This window comes from Mauremys mutica, chromosome 10, assembly GCF_020497125.1.
Source record: "Mauremys mutica isolate MM-2020 ecotype Southern chromosome 10, ASM2049712v1, whole genome shotgun sequence".
In the NCBI taxonomy this organism is placed as follows: domain Eukaryota; kingdom Metazoa; phylum Chordata; order Testudines; family Geoemydidae; genus Mauremys; species Mauremys mutica.
Window position 1 is genome coordinate 3952452 of NC_059081.1, and position 11184 is coordinate 3963635.

General features: G+C 48.6%; 1 long non-coding RNA gene across 1 annotated transcript; it reads right to left on the reverse strand.

Annotated features, from left to right (window-relative positions):
* Window positions 1-239: 239 nt before the first annotated feature.
* Window positions 240-6723, reverse strand: LOC123343320. Its single transcript, XR_006572197.1, has 3 exons — window positions 6597-6723; window positions 4526-4792; window positions 240-1689 (listed from the first exon to the last, which is right to left on the reverse strand). It is a non-coding gene; the product is annotated as an uncharacterized LOC123343320 (long non-coding RNA).
* Window positions 6724-11184: the final 4461 nt, after the last annotated feature.

The following is an 11184-nucleotide window of genomic DNA, read 5'->3' on the forward strand; positions in this document are numbered from 1 at the left end:
TCTTATAACTCCGTCAGCTTTTTTTGCTTTTTATTTCAAAGTCCATCTGAAAACAGGGTTGGCACTGCCAGAATGAATCAGACAAGGGGTCATTCTGGACCTGTAGCCTTCCTCTGACAGTTGCCAGCGCCAGATGCATCGCAGGAAGGTGCAAGGAAACTTTGCAATAGGCAGAGAAAGTGTCTGCTACCCCCATTAATTAGCTTTCAATTAATTAATTATGTTGTTTCTCACTCACACTGAATAAACCTGGAGTGACTCCGCTCAAGTTAGTGGAGTCACTCTAGAGTTCATATGTATTTTATGGCCAGAAGGGACCATTTTGATCATCTTGTCTAGACCATCCAGCTCATCTAGACAATTATAGTCAGCTGCAGGAGGATGGTCCTGTGGTTTGGGTACTAGCCGAGAACTCAAGATCATCCGGAGTCAGTTTCCAGCTCTGCTACAGACTTCCTGTGTGAACTTGGTCAAGTCACTTTCTCTCTCTGTGCTTCAGTTCCCCCTCTGTAAAAGTACTTTGGACGGGGTGGGGATGGGGGTTTTGCCACAATACAGCCACTGTGAGGCACTCAGATACTATGGTTATGGGCTGGACAAGTCCCTGCAGTAAGGAAAACTAGAAGTTGGCTAATGTCCTCAAAGAAGGTGAGTTGATAACAATTGGGGGGGCTGTTTGTTCTAATCCTCACTATGGTAGCTCTAAATGTTCTCATTACTCATATAAATATCTGAGCCTTTTAAAAAAATCCTACTCTCATTGTTAGTATTATTATTTTCCATTTATACTGCAGTAGCGTTTAGAGGCCTACCAGACTGGGCCCCATTGTGCTAGGTGGTGTACAAAGATATATTAAAAGACAGCTCTTGCAGGCAAAAAGACAAGACTTCATGGGCATATGGGACAAACAAGCAGGCTGGAGTAGGGGTGGGAGAGGCTGAGTAACTGGGTGCACGCAATGTTTGGCCAATCAGGAGGAGTCATTACAACTCACCACCCTGCCTTGGCTTTATTAACTGTGACATGATGACATCGAGATACAAATGTCATCACCACAGGGGACCATGCAACAGGAGCCCAGCCCCGGAGCTCAGGTGGTGGGAGACAGCCATCGGCACAAGTTCTTTGCTGGTGACCTCATGCCAGAACATGGGTCAGGGTTGAGTTTCCAGGTCGGTAGGAGAAAACCTAAGCAGATGAAAGTTTAATTAGATGAGGAAAGCAACACATGTGCTGGGCACACTGAAATGTGGAGCTACCTGAAGACATGGACGGACCCACTCAAAAAAGAAGGGCTTACACATCCTTAGACTGGAATTCAGCAGCATCTCCTGTTACCAGTGTCAGAAGTTCTGCATCCCCTGTGCCCTTGAGTTCAGGGGTTCAAGTCAATGGGCCTGTCTTAAAAAAAGTCATGATGATGGATTTCTAAAATGGGTTATAAATAGGCTTAGCCACAAGAAGCCCAACAGTACAGGGAAATGGCCTTAGCGTGACTGGACAGGAGGGCAGGGATGTGCAGAGATGCTAGGCAGGTGGAGGGGGCTGGGTCCACTACTGTTGATAGCTCTTCCCCTAGGTCATCAACAGAGAGTTGAGCACTGACACAGTTCCCCGTAGAGAACCTCTGCAACTTCTGAGAGTCTCCGTCCTCACTCGAAGCAGACTCATAAATAAGTGGGTGCAACCTGAAGAAAGGACAGTAGAAGAAATGTACGTGTCAGGGTTCCTCGTTACTTGGGCAGGTGCCTAGATTCTACGGTGGTGGGTACATTAGAAATGCAGATCAAGTGGCACGTGAAACGATGGACCAAAGGCAGCACTTGAAATGGCAGCTGTGACTGCAGCCTACGACAGCAGACTCGGACATGGGCCTTCACTGAAATGTTAACACCCTTCCAGTATCGCAGCACCTATGGGTCACAACCGAGACCCATAGTACTGGATCCTATATCTACATATGAGACAGTTCCTACTTCTCAGAGTTTACACTCTAAATAGTCAAGACTGATGACAGAATATTGTTTCCATCCTTGTACAGAGGGAGAACTGAGACCAAGCTCCTGAAAGATATTTAGGTACTTAGCTGTCATTGATTTCGACCCAGAACCCAGAGCCAGGAATCGACCCGAGATTTCTAGTCCAGTGCCTTCACCGCCAGGCCATCCCTCCTACCGGTACTGCTTTAACTCCAGCACACAGAACTTCTAATGTACCTGGTGGAGGAAACAGCTGTTCTTGTAACAGAGAGCATTGTTTTTAATTCCCAAGTTACATCTGTTAACTCGTTTGTCCCCTGGAACAAGGAAAACGAATCACTGATGTCTTGCGCTGGCTCGCTGTTAACAGCCCTGTGGAAAAGCCCTAATAAAACACTCATTTTATCCTGGTCTGCTGAGCTAGACAGCTACAGTTCTCTTTGGTCCCCGAGTGGAGCTGACTGGTCTCTCAGTCAGTGGGACACTCAAACCTCCCTTCATACTTTCCTACATGCAGGCTTATCCCAAGCCAAAACCCCTGTTCCCCCGGGTTCTGCTATGCTTTTATTTTCTTGTATTGCTGCTTTATATGACATAAAAATCAGGGGTAGTAAAGATTTCCAAATGCATTTGTCCACGTTCCTTTTTTAATGGTGCGGAAATGGAATCCGTTTGTCATTGCAAGGGAAGGACAGGGGTTATTGGCAGAGGACTGCTCTCCACCTGGTGTGGAGAGACTAAGACATTTGGAGCCAGAACCCAGAAGATAGCGGCCGAGCCTTTGAAGGCATTATGCCAGCCAGCTCACCGGGTGAAGGTAAATGTTTCTGCTTTCCGAGGCATGCCCCTCCAACCCCCCACGTGGGATCAGCAATAAAGGCGGGCGAGGAGATGCCTTCTCAAGCTATGGCTCTCTGTGCTATGCCTGATGCCTTTGTTTCCAATCCAGGTGTGCGTTCCCATAGCAATGGGACAAGGCACAGCTGGATGGGACCGTTCTCCCTTCCTGCTTCCCCTCTAGCCTGACCCCACCTTGTCTCTCTCTTTTGCTGGGTCCTGATGGCTCGCAGTAAGAGTGAAATAAGTGCCAGTTACCGTTTGTTATGTAGAAGCACCAGGGAGAGAGAGAGGGGAGGGCTCTGTGGACTTTCTGCCAGCTCCCCCTCTGAATAATCATTATGGGTAATGACTTGCAGGGCTGCAATGTGTTCTGTATTACTTCAGGCTGATTTGTGACCCCTGCGAGTCTGCAAGGTTCCAGGCCTAATTACATTTCAGTCTCTCCTCAGAGACTGCAGCAAGGGGCTTCTCTGATGGCCTGACGGTGCTGCTGAGGCTCTAATCCCGCTAGCCGAAGCTTCCCCAGCTAGTAGTGGTCGCACACGGGCCCAGAAGTGTCTAGCAGCGTCTCCTGCTCTCCACCCGTTGACTCATCAACAATGATAGCGAGGGTGAGTTTTGACATCTTGATAACCCTGGCCTCAATCCTACACCCATGTAGCCCCATCCATCCCAATAGCTGCACATGGGAATTCTGACAGAAGAATTTAGCTCCCCTGACTTTTAAATCTACTAATGTCCAGATGAGGGGATGTTTCTGAAGGTGGCTTTGATTTTCTGTGGGGGAAGGAAGGCTCTCTCTTTAAGGGTGACTTTTCTCAGCCTCACCGCCTACTGCTTCATTTAAAGTCCTACAGGCGAATCCATGTGCTGCATTTTTAAGCTGCAGCGTATATGAGCACGTTGGCCTTCAATTTCCTACATGTCAGTAACAGCAACATTCAGCCTATAGCAAAGAACGGCAAGTAACTATTGAGGACGTGCAGGAATTAGCCTAGGATCTCTTCCAGGCTGTCCTCCCGGAGGCAAATGCTTCCCTGCCCATTCTGCCATCCCAAATGCAAAGTGCTTGCAGTACCGCTGCCACCAAGGGAAAAATATTTAGCTGGCAGGTGCTGCTGGCTTCTGAAGGCCAGAGTGGAGGGCAGATATGATAGGCTGGGGCACAATTCCAAAGCGATGTACAGTCAACCTCTGGAACTCGCTGCTGCAGGCTAGTTATTGAGGTAAAAATATCTCCTTACATTTCTATACATGACAAGGGCATGTGCACTTGAACCAATGACAAGAGGGTGTGCATTTACACCAACCAGGTTAGAAATGGCAAGAGGCACCAATCCTTGTGCTTCCGGACCTAAACTGATCACCAGGTGGGCTCAGGAGGAGATTTCCTCCAGAGGCAGCAAATTGCAGAAATGTCAGTACATTAGGGTTTAGACTTTCCTCCAAGTATCCCATACTGGCCACTGTCAGAGACAAGCCATTGAAGTCCATTGTCTTCTTCCAGTGGGGCAACTCTTATGTTCCTACTCGGCTCTGAGATCTCTCATGGCTCTGATATATTTTATTTGTTTCCTTACCTTGGGAAAAGGTATCCAAGAGAGAAGAGGGTGTGGAGGCAGAAGAGAGAGGAGACAGAGAGCATGCATACATCTTAAAGGAAAAGTTGTTTCTGATATATGGGGCCAAACCTTGCAGTCCTTACTTGGGCAAAGCTCCAGTTGACTTCAGTGGTTGTTTTTGCTGGCAGTTAGTTGACATCAGTTGAGAAAACAATGGGAGAAATCAAGTTTTCAAACAGAGGGTCGAAAGAACCAGGATTGTACCCCCTTTTTGCTAGAGCAGGTAGTTCCTGCCTGTATGTTTTATCAGCAAGAGAGTCACCAGGCAGGCAGTGGAAACTCGTTGAAATTAACCAACGATCCCCGTTGAACTTTGGAGAACTGGGTGGGACTTGCAAACATGCAGGAGCCTGAAAAACAAAGCATGTGTTAAAAAAAAAAAAAACCAGTCCTAAATCCCTTAGAAAACATTGCTCTAGTTGAACGGGGCATAAAGCTTTCTTGTTTCTCTGGCAGGCTTTTTGTATGCAGGAAGCAAAAAAAAATTACAGCTAATAAATTTTTTAAGTGCAGAAGAAAGACTTCTTTTTTTATAGTGGTGCCCAGTAGCTCCACTGCATTAAAGGTCTGTCAGCATTTTCATTAATAAACCTCAAATTTTCACAGGTTTATTATTCAGCCATAAAAATTTGCTTCACTGTTCAAATTGGCACTTGACTTTCCATTCCCCCAGAGCAAGTACAGTCTCTGAGTCTGATTCTTATCTCACGCACCCTTGATTTTGCACCAGTAAAACTCCATTGGAGTTACTCTGGATTTGTATAACAGTGTAAACCAAATGGAGGACCAGGCCAATGGACTTCAATGAAGTTATTCCTGATTTACGCCACTGGGAGTGTGTTTGGAATCAAACCCCTCTTGTCTTTAACAATACTGTAAAATCAGGCTGCCTGGTTTTAAAGCCGTTGAAATGCAAATCGGAATAGGAGGCAGATTTCCTGGTGTTTGCTTCTTGTGAAACGGTTTGGCTTCAAGTTGGGGGTGTGGAGGAAAGACAGAGGGCGAGCCAGTCTGATGTTGTCGTGTCTAACATGATGATATATAACCTCTTCTGCTCTGTGGCGCTCTGAGGTTTCTCTACTACAACGAGATAAGATCTAACCTTAATGCATATTATTGTTTGTATTACAGGGAGCAGCTAGAAGCCTCAAATGCGATCGGGGCGGTATTGTGCCTGGTGGTGTACAAGAGACAGTCCCTGCCCTGAAGAGCTTGCAGTCTAAATAGACACGGGTGAAAGGGGAAACAGAAGCAAGGGGTTGGCCCATGGTTCCTGAGCAGGTCACAGGTAGATTTGGGAAGAGCGGCAGATCTAATCTTAGTGCAGTGCACTAGCCACAAGCAGGCTGTCTCTCAGTCTTAAAAGCAAGAGTCTCTGTCTTAGATATTGATAAGGTATGTGAGACTTTAGGTAATAAAGGTAATGATTGGCAATATACCAATCTCCTAGAACTGGAAGGGACCTTGAAAGGTCATTGAGTCCAGCCCCCTGCCTTTACTAGCAGGACCAATTTTTGCCCCAGATCCCTAAGTGGCCCCCCTCAAGGACTGAACTCACAACCCTGGGTTTGCAGGCCAATGCTCAAATCACTGAGCGATCCCTCCCTGCCCCCAAGGCTGAGGCTACGTCTCCACTTATGATGGCAGGTAACGTGAACGTGTAGCTCAGGCCTGCACAACTTGTAAAGCGGCGAGGGCCATATTACTCCAAAGAAAACAGCTGAGGGCCGAACCCCCCCTCAGCACCGCCCAGCCCCCCTGAAATACTCCCCCCACCCACCCCTAGCACCGCCTGCCCTGAGGAAACAAACCCTCCTTCCCCAGCACTGCCCCACCGAAACAGCGGTATTGAACCTTGGTAATATGTTACAGTGAGCCCCTAAGATAGTATAATTAAGGTAAAAGAAAAATGTCTTTTTGCTAGAAGTAGAATAAGATTTTCCCCCAACTTTCTAATCAATGGCCCTGTTGAATGAATGAGGTGTGACTGAGGAAGGCGTGGAAGGCAGCACCTCCAGACAGCTGCAACCCTTGGAGAGGGGATGGGAGCCAGACCAGATCAGTAGAACAGGTCAGACTGAAGAGAAATGAGTGCTCTTTATATAGGGAAAACACCAACCAGTTGAACATCTTATCCCATCTAAGGGCACCCACCACAGGCCGCTATTTCCTTGTGGAGCCCTCGTGACACAGCTCATCAGCAGCATGCTAAGGGAGCCAGACCAGATCAGTAGAGGGGTTGGCGGAGAGGGCAGCTGGCCCCCAAAGGCTGACAGATAGAGGACTGGGAGGAAATCCCACCTCTCACTGTTGTGTATTTGGTTGTCATGGGTTTTGTTACTATGGCAACTGAGTTAGACTATTAAGGGATAGCTCAGCCGGTTTCAGTCGGCTGAGTGAGCTCTCTCTCTCTCTAAATAAAATGGTGGTTTTGTTAGCTGTCAGCTCTCTGGCCTCAACTGATTTCTTCCAGTGACCAGGATATCATCCAGATAGCACTGAACTCCTGACAAGCCACACAAGTTCTGGTCCATAGCCCTCTGGAACAGGGCGGGAGCCGATGTGATTCCGAAGGGTAGGCGACAGTATCGATAAAGCCCCTTATGAGTCACAATAGTCAACAGCTCTTGGGACTTTTCATCGACGTGCATCTGTAAATATGCTTGACTCAGATCAATCTTACTGAACTTTTGTCCCCCAGCCAGGCCTGCGAAGAGGTCATCGATGCGGGGAAGCGGGTATTGCTCTGCACACAACACTGGGTTGACAGTGACTTTAAAATCACCGCAAATCCGGAGAGAGCCATCTTTCTTCACTATTGGAACGATAGGGAGTGGCCCATGAGCTATGGGTAACTGGTATTAGGACTCCATTGGTGACCAGGCACTCCAGGTCTGCTTCAACTTTTGGCCTGATGGCATATGGCACAGTTCGGGCTTTCAGATATTTTGGTGGACTGCCAGGTTTAATGTTCAATGTCACAGTGATTTTCCCTTCATACTTTCCCAAATCATCTCCAAAAAACAGCAGCAATGTTTCCTTAGTATAGGGGTTAGACTGGTTTCTTCTTTAGTCATCCGGTGCACTTCTGCCCAGTTCAGCTGAATCTTCCCAAGCCAAGACCTACCCATTAAGGCTGGGTAGTTATTTACCTCTCACCACAAACAGTGGCAATCTAGCGCCGCCCGTCCATTGAGCTCCACCTTAACATCAATAGTGCCCAACATGGGCACAGCTTCACCTGTATACGTCTTCAGAACAGTTTTTGTTGCCTTAAGCGGAAGATGCTGTAGCTTTTCCTTATACACAGTCTCAGGAACCAGCGAGACAGCTGCACCGGTGTCTAGTTCCATGCGTATAGGTTTGCCCTCCAATAAAGGGGTTACCCAGTATTCATGTGAGCCCGCTGCCAAAGACAAAACATGCAGTGGCACTTCCTCTTGTGAGGCGGTGTCACCTGGATCATCCTGGGTCTGCTCTAGGGTATGCAAGGTTCCTCTTTTTGTCGGCCAGACCACAGGCCTCTTTTTCTTTTGTTTACAGGCACACTCAATGTGTCCCTTTTTGCCACAGTATCGACACACCAGGTCCTTACACCAGCATTCTGATGCCTGGTGTCCTGGCTTACCACAGCGGTAACATTCTTGACTCTGCACCGTTTTGTGGGTCTGTTCTTGTGACACTTTTTGCACCCTAGGGGGTGCACCGATGTATTGTGCCTCCCTTGTAGCCAGTTCCATGGAGACAGCAATATCAACAGCCTTCTGTAATGTAAGCTGAGCCTCTGACAGTAGGCGCTTCCGTATAGCTTCACTGCAGAGGCCACACACTAACCTGTCACGCAGGGCATCATTTAACATCTCTTTAAATTCACAGTGTTCTGCTAGCTTTTTTAAAATGGCTACAAATTGTACAACTGTTTCATCTTCCTTTTGGTCTCTTTTGTGGAACCTATATCTTTCAGCAATTACCAGTGGTTTTGGGGAGAAATGAGACCCCAGGATTTCCACAATGTCACTGTAAGATTTAGTCTCAGGCTTAACAGGGTGTAGTAAGCTGCGTAGCAGAGAGTAGGTTTTAGCCCCTACAACAGTTAAGAATATTGGCACCTTCTTCGCTTCTGTAATGTCATTTGCAATACCAAAAAGCTCAAAACGCTCAGTATACACATGCCACTGCTCTGTATTCTCATCAAAAGGCTCCAGGGGCCTGGTCAGAGTAGCCATGATTTTTAGTTTCACTTTCACAGTCAGTGCAAACAAGCACCTTTTTTTCTTTGTTTGGTCTTTACCTTGACTTCTACTTCCTTCTGTTACTGGAGCAGCACCGGAATCTCACCCTCGTCGCCAGTGTTATATCCTTGGGGGGAGCCGGTTTAGGAAGAAATCAGTTGAGGCCAGAGAGCTGACAGCTAACAAAACCACCATTTTATTTACAGAGAGAGAGAGCTCACTCAGCCGGTTGAAACCGGCTGAGCTATCCCTTAATAGTCTAACTCAGTTGCCATAGTAACAAAACCCATGACAACCAAATACACAACACTCACTGCCTGCTACCAGCGCTACCCCAAACCAGAGCTCCAGTGCTGCCCAAGTGGGCACAGAGGATGGGTCACAGGCCTCTTAGTTGGCTCACCCAGGGGCAACCCCGGAGAAAGGGCAGCCATGGCTGCTGAAGGGAGCAGGCGCAGCCCAGGGGGAGGGGATCAGCCCAGGGAGAAAGCCAGAGCTGAAGGAGCGGGCTCAACCCTGCCCAGGAATCTGGACCAGCACAGTGATTGCGGATTCGCCCCAACCAGCTGTTTGGGGACTGAGAGACTGTGGCAATGGCTGTTTGGGTTCATAAGTGGCTTAGGGAGAATCCCTCTCAATGTCTCGGCATTAGGGACTCAGCACATTGCCGGGGGAGGATGGGAAGGGATGTGTGAGGGGATCCCCACTGCACCCCTGGATGGGCTTTTGTACAAATCCAGGGTTTGTCTCTGCCCAGAGAGAAGGGTTGTTTCATTGCTGAGGGCAGCGTTTGTTTCCGGGGTTAGCTCCTGCCTCCTCCAAGGCTGAGGAAGGGATCTCAGGGATTTGGGCCTAGCGGGTCTCTCAGGCACATGGCTTGGGAGTGGGGAGCCACTTAACGAACCCAGGGTGCCCCACCTGCGCAGCAGGGACGGTCGCTTTGCCACGCCTGCCAAGCATCCCGCTCCCCTTGCTCCCTTCCTTTGGCAACCTGCTCCAGCCCCCAAAAAAGAAGCCTATTCATCCGCCTGGCAGGTGGAAGATTAATACTGTCAGGGGATGAATTTCTAGAACAAAATAACTTTGAAAGCAACATAGTTTGGCAGGGAAAGTGGGGAGCAATGTGTGCGTGAAGGCAGGAGAGGGGGGCAGAGCCAGCTGGCATCCTGCCTCTCCTGTGCCGGAGAAAAAAACCTGACCCTCAGGCTGACACCGGCTGCCCAGCTCAGTGCATTGGCAGTTGTGCTTCTGTCGCTGCTTACCTCTCCCCCGGCTCCTGGCGTGTCTGTATATTTAGGGGCATACAGGGCACCAGGGATTGGAGCCAAAGATTGCACCCGATAGGGCTTGGAGGAAATGTTAGAGGCATGTAACAAATCCTGCCTGAAAAAGCGGAGCTCCTTTATCCCGGCTTCTTGCTCGGTCTGCTGTAGCAGAGCCGATGAAATCCACGATGGGCTGCAGGCCCTCGCCTGCCACGTCTCCCCTCCCCACTCACAGAAGCCAATGTGATTTTAGGTTTCTCCAGTCCCGGGTTCTTTTCCGGGTAGCTGCTGAGTAGCCGCCTCCTGCGGGTGGCCTGGGGGAGGTCTGACTGAGCGCACACTTCCTGTCCCGATGTCCTTTCAGTGAGAATCTCTTTTATGAGGTGTCTTTGGGAGCCTAACATCGCTTTCGAAGTGAGAGTGAATGAAAAATTGCACAGCCGAGGTTCCGGTAGCCATCTCTTTCTCACAGGGCCAGCGGAGCATCGGAGAGTGAAGTTTCCACAAAGCCTCCAGCCAATCAAGATGAATAGGGCTAGACAGGGAGCCGAAATCAGACCGAGGCCTGTTTGTCAAATGTCCCTTACACACACTTTCATACCACATTGTTTCGTGCATGAGGGAGGACAGGAACATAAAGTTCTCTCTCCCCTTTCCTCCCAAAGTATATGACATGTAAGGATTATTTCACCCACCGCTGAATTGCGGCCATCTCTGGGGTGGAACACAGCAGCTGCTTAACAGCACAGATTAATGCTCCTCAATAGTTCAGGATGAGAAGCGAAGTAGAAAAGTCGAAACTGCAGTTGGGATGTAAGGAGGCAGAATATACCCCTTTGGAAAACCGGCCACAGCTGTGAGCTGTGAGGCTAATCCTCATTCAGCTCTTTCGAAAAGAGTACCCTGGATCTCTAAAGAGACAATTGTCCAGGACCTTGGTTCTACATCTCTAACGCAGTGCACTTCCAGGGGCAGCGTGCCCAAACACCACACTGGTTCAGAAGCAAAAGAGATTCACCTTTTTGAATCCCCAGCGTTACTTTCCTTGGTGTTCTTCCGGCCAAATACCAACCAGCCTCAATCCTGCTTAGTTTACGAGCTCTGAAGAGGATCCCGGTGTGGTGCTGCTTGCAGTTCACTAATCTAGGGAGCTTGTTATCTCAGTCTAATGCAAGACTCTTCGTGCCACCTCCTCAGCTGACTCCTTGGTGAAGGAGAAACAACTGACAGTTTTTGCGATGTCAG